Genomic DNA, 6,242 nt, shown 5'->3' with positions numbered 1-6,242 from the left:
CTCAAGGTCATGCTCTAAAACCAGGTTTCTCTTCCTCTAACCTTAACCACTACACTATAGATGATGTATCTGACAGGATGAGTGAGCAGCTGGGGTGCATATGGAGTGTGTGTTGTGGGTGCATGTTCACTAGTTGGGGGGTGTGAGGGCGTGACCACAGGGGCTATGTACGGGTGTACAGCTACAAGTGTGTGGGCAGGTGCATGAGTGTAGTGGGGGTGGGGATGCTCCATGGATGAGCCAGATTTCCTGCAGAAGAACACACTGGGTTCCTCACATCATTGTAGAACTGAGATTCTGAGCTTTGAGATGCAAGTTGGAATTTCAACTTGCCATATGAGATGTTTGGAGGCCCTCATAATTTTACTCGCCCCCCCTGGGAAGGCCACTATAGGCCCTTTACACAATCACTAGGAGATGCTCTCTACTGAAATGCCCATTTTAAGTCTCTAGCTAATAAAGAAGAGTTTTTCTGATGACAACTTGTTTTCTACTAGGTTAGGAAAATCAGAGTCTCAGAGAACCCAGGAGTTCTCCTGGAGGAGCCATATGAATGACCTTAAATGAAGGATGGTTGTCAGACATTTCTCTTTTTGGACTCCACTTTTGAGGGAGTGTCTGACTCAAGCTCCCCAGTGTCGAAGCGTCCATCCAGCTTTCCTGCTGGCTGGGCAGAAATGTGATTTCTGGAATAAGAAGTGTGGGCTTTTTGTCTTTTCTCTTAATGCCTCAAGGTAAGAAATTGTTACATATCTACCACTGACTTTTAAGAGAACATAAGGACACATTAACAATGAAAAAATAGAAAGGAAAAAGGAAAAAAGAGAAAGGAAAGAAAAAGTGCCAGCATGGAAGCATTTGCACCCATGGGGGATCACTTATGTTTTTAGAGACAATAAACTCATTTTTGGTCAATGATGCAGAGTAACTTTAGAGTCAGACAGACTTGGGTTTGAATTGACCACTTTCTAACTTGGACAAAATACTTACCCTGAGTTTCATTTATTTTTCCTGTAAAATAAAATAATATGCACATTTCTCAAACATACATGCACATGTATGTTAATGTGCATACAAATCACCTGGAGGTGTTGGTAAAATATAGATTCTGGGGGAATCCATGAGTATTCATGCAAACACACAAGATCCCAAATTATCCTATCCAAGTTGCAAAAGGATCAGATTCTGGTCGACTTCCTCCTTGTTGCTGTAAACACCGTCATTTGATATTGCGCAAGAACCAGATCACAGGGGTTTGCATAGCTGTTCTCTAGTGTTCTCTCTCTCTCTCTCTCTCTCTGACATTTGCTACTAAACGTTGTTTTTCCTAGGGACAAAAGAACTCTTCCAGTGTTTTCTTGTTTCAGAACAGTTCACTTGGCCCACTTCATGAATATTGATAAACATCAGATAGCCATTTCCGTTCATTGTGGAGTTGACTCACCTGGACTTCAGAGGTACTTTCCACCAGTTCCCTTTAGGTGCTTATGCCCCATGGAAGTATGCACTGGTGGTTCATATTAAAGCTTTGGCAAAACACAATCAGAGCTCAACAATGCTTCATGCAAATCAACAGCCATAATAAGGTACGTCAAGGCAGGCTCTTGACATACAGGAGCAAAACAAAATGTATTTTACACCCAAAATAATGAGCAGTAACACCTCTATCATGGAATTTCTCTGATTTTCATCCTGATGGAATTAGCCAAGTTATTATGCAAGAAAGTGTAGAATAGGTATGTATGGGATGATTTTAATGATGATGTAATTTTAAAAGTCAGTTATGAAACATACAGTATCAATGAAATTTTTCAAAATCAATGGATTGCTTCATTAGGCAGCTTAACTTGACCCTAGATCTAATAGTTACACCTGTATCTTCCAAAACTATTCGTGATAATAATAGCTAATATTAATTACCACGGAACAAATACCATTTATCATGGTAACTCATTTAACCAATTATTTCCATTCTCATGTGCAGTTGGTTTATTAAAGAGTGTACATCTTCCTTGTACAGGTTTCTATTTTTTCAGACATTTCAAAAAAAGAAAATATGAAGAAAATGTTCCTTTATATATAAGATTTGTAACCAAACACATTATTTACTAGGAACTGTGTTTCAGAATCAGTCAACTCAAAAAGTACAGCTACAGCAAATAAAACATTTGCTCTCTGCAATCTTGCAGTATATTATTTAACAAATATTTATTAAGCACCTAAACTGATCCAAGCATAGTTATAGGTACTCAGAACAGAGCAGAGAACAAGACAAACCATCTTCCTGCCTACGGGGAGCTGACATCCTAAAGCAAGCTAGAATTCAAGTTACAAGATTGTAACTATATAATACTATTATAACCATAATTTATAATAATATAGAATAGGCACTATTATTTCCATGTTATAGATGAGGATGAGGTGAACTAACTAGGTAATATGTGGTGGGGTAGATTTAAACTCAGGTCTGGCTTAAACTCTCTAAGAAACACGTTTTCTCCTATAAAAAGGAAAATAGTACTTATTTTACAGTATGACTGTGTTGGTAGAGACACTAAAACATCTGGCACACACACAGGAGCTCCTCAATAAATTATAATTTGTAATAAGAGGAAAATGATTCATGAACTTGAGTGTGCATACTGTGTTTTTCATCTCCTTCAAAGCAGACAGCTCTTTTAATGAGGAACCTTCTCAAAAGTTCTTCCCATGTAACTCTGGTTTGGAGGATTTAAGATGCATTTTTCCATAATAGAACTTTACCAACAGGACCAAATTCTACTCAGAAATCGTTAGCAAATGGGATCCAACGAATGCTTGCGAAGATAGAGTTTAATTGTGTTTTACCCATTTCAAGTATTCATCTTAACCTTTCTGAGATAGAGGCATAGTAACCACCAATTTTATGAATGAGGAAACTAGGTTCACAGAGGTTAAATACCCTGCCCTAGGCCACACAGCTTGTGAGTGGTGGATCCATGGCTTCATCCCAATCTGTGGAGACCAAAACTATTATTCATACAGAACTGCTTCCTATATGACACACAAATAAAGACCTCCAGGATTTACCAACAACTTCTCCCTCAGAACACGGAGAATGCATTGATACTGATCTTTCTCTTTTCACTGAGGAATGAGGAAATAATCAATAATCAATGGTCTATTATTTGCTTACTGGGTGCTGGCCAAGGTAAACACCACTGGTGTCCTAAGCTCCAGGAGAGACAAAACCAAGAGAGACAACATCTGCAATTTCAAGGAGGTTTTTGTCTACTCGGGGAGAGAACTCTGAGACAAATGTAACAGAGATAATGACCTTAATTTTTTGACAGCCTAATTCCTGTACTTAATAACTTTAATGCTAAACATTTTAGAGCTTTAGTATATGCCAGGAACTTCCAATGCTTTGTCATCCTCAGAAAAACACCACTCGGTAGGTGCTGCCATTATCCACTTGGAGATGAGGTCCTCGAAGCTTACAGTGATAAGTAAATCATCCCTGGTTTATCTGCCTGCTAAGTGCTGGAGCTGGGATTTGAGCTTAACAGCATTTCTTTGCTAATATTCCTTTGGCTTTATTCAATTATACAGTTTCCCAAATCAAAATTGCAATATTAAGTTGAACACAAGGTGTAATAACTGAGACATTACAAATTGCCTCTTTTGTATGTAGTTCTCAAAAACCAAGGCATGCAATATAGTAATGCCATGAGGTAATACTTACTGAGTGCTTTCCTGTGCTAAGAACTATATATACATTGTTCTCACAGCAAACCCCATGAGATCGGCTATTACTATTATTACTGTTATCATTATTGCTGTTCCCATGAAGTTTGGGCTTTACTCACTTTGTGAGGTTGGTTCTAACACCATCCATGCTACAGATGTGGAGGGTAAGTCCTCTGTGGATCACAATCAGAAAGCAGACCTAGACCCTATACCAAGTTTAGTCAAAGCTTTGAAGCACAAGACTATATTATTACCATTTAATATATTTGAAAGAATTTTGTGTTTTTCAGTAGTGAAATCAGCTACTGTCCTTCCAAGGACTCTTCCACTCTACCCTCATCACACATGCTCACACACATGCACACACACACATATAACCACACTTTGTCATCTGTGGTAGCCTGGTGTGACGGCTGGAGTATAATTATCCATTCAGGACTTGGTATGATTTCCCAGAACCAAACAGAGGACCTGGGCCTGTCTCGGTAATGATGGTGGGCATTTATGAGATGCTTCAACATCCCTCATTAGTAATTCCCAGAAGGATCTCGGGCAGGATGACTCATAGAGGCTAAGTAATGAGCTTGGGATGAGGCCCAGTTAGGAAGAGTTTCTGGGACTGTGCTCAAAGTAGTCATTTTGAATTTAGCTGCACCTTGTCAAGGATGGATATGTGTTGATGTCAACCATGCTTCCAAGAACCAATCTTCTTCCCTCTGCAATCCAGGATAAAAATTACTGGTGACTTTCTCCACTGGACATGAGAAACCAATTTCCCTGAAATAAGAATGTTCTTGTTGGCCGTTATGACACTAATGACTGCCTACACTTCCAAGTCTCTACTTGGAGTTTATAAGGAAACAGAGGGCTAAACTCTTGTGAAAATCTAGAAATTATGAAGTTGTTTCCCTTTCTTCTTGAGTGCACCTGCAGAAAGAGAAAGAAAACACAAGGAAAGAGGATAACTCAATGTCTGACTTAACAGAAGAGTTATTTATTGATCATTCACTATGTGCCAAGCATGTGCCAGAAGCAAGGTACACAGTGTTCTACTAAATGTATCTTCTGGGCAACCTAGGTGGCTCAGGGGTTGAGCACCTGCCTTCAGCCCAGGGCGTGATCCTGGAGTCCCGGGATCGGGTCCCACATAGGGCTCCCTGCAGGGAGCCCGTTTCTCCCTCTGCCTGTGTCTCTGCCTCTCTCTCTCTCTGTCTCTTGTGAATAAATAAATAAAATCTTTTTAAAAAATAAAATAAATGCATCTTCTATGTGGGGCTGTTTTTTTTTTTTTAAATCACTATCAGCATATAAGCAACCTCGTATCACACAGCCCCACACAAATCGATCCCATTACCCTCCTTTTGGTGAAATTCCCACTTAGGGAACATTTCCAATATTCTGAGATGTTCTTGGTTTAACAAAAGGCGATGTAAAATGCATAATATAAGTGGATGTATACAATAAGGGCTAGAGTCAGAAAATCTGGGGTCTGAATCCCAAATGAGCCATGTGTGAAATTGAACTCCCTAAGCTTCAGTCTTAGTGATTCATTTATTTTTGTCATTGGGCTAAACTCAATGGGAAAACTTTCGTAAAATGTCTAGCTTACCTGCCTGGTTTATCATAAGTCTAGAAAGCTCTCATTTGTATACTCTGTAAGATGTATACATTAGATATCATATATAATCTCTAATATATGATATATAATATGGACTACTGAATGTATATATAAATAGATATCTAAGTAGCTATAATGCATTACACCAATACATTGTAACAGTAGATATAATACATTATATTAATATAAGAAACATTGTAATAATATAGTTATTTTTATTAACATTAGCAATCATGAGCATTTCAGGACAAATCTGAAATGAGTGCGAGCTCAATTTTGACTGCTAAAGGATCTGAAGAAACGAACTATAGAGATTTACAATAAACTCACCAAGGAGGAGTTGCTAACTCTAGGATGGAAAAAAAAAAAAAAGCCGGTCACGTGACTGGAGGGGGGGAAAGGGGTGAGGGTGGGAGAAAACACGCAGCCGGCTGTCGTTCCTGTGCTGGGTCAGAATGACAGAACGCGAATTACTTTATTTTTTAAAAGATTTTATGTATTTATTCATGATAGAGAGAGACGGGGGTGCGCAGAGACACAGGCAGAGGGAGAAGCAGGCTCCCTGCAGAGACTCGATCTTGGAACCCCAGGATCACGCCCTGGGACGAAGGCAGGCGCTGAACCGCCGAGCCACCCAGGGATTCCCCACGAATTACTTTAAAACTATCAACAAAAATCTCCAACTTCTCCTCCTGAGTTGGCAGGACAAGTTCTACTCTTGCCAGCCACGACGGCTCTAGAGGTTGCCTGCGTGCATGGGCCCCAGCGCGGGCCTGGGATGCACTCTGTAGGGGGGTGGGGGGACTGGCGGGCACCCGAGGCTGCACGTGCGCATCTTTGCACAGGGCTCCGGGTGTGCAAAAAGGAAGGGGGCCTGTGGACGTGGGCAAGGGAG

Source organism: Canis lupus, chromosome 26, assembly GCF_048164855.1.
Source record: "Canis lupus baileyi chromosome 26, mCanLup2.hap1, whole genome shotgun sequence".
Classification (NCBI taxonomy): Eukaryota; Metazoa; Chordata; class Mammalia; order Carnivora; family Canidae; genus Canis; species Canis lupus.
The sequence above is the reverse complement of the archived record's forward strand: the minus strand, read 5'-3'. Positions refer to the sequence as shown.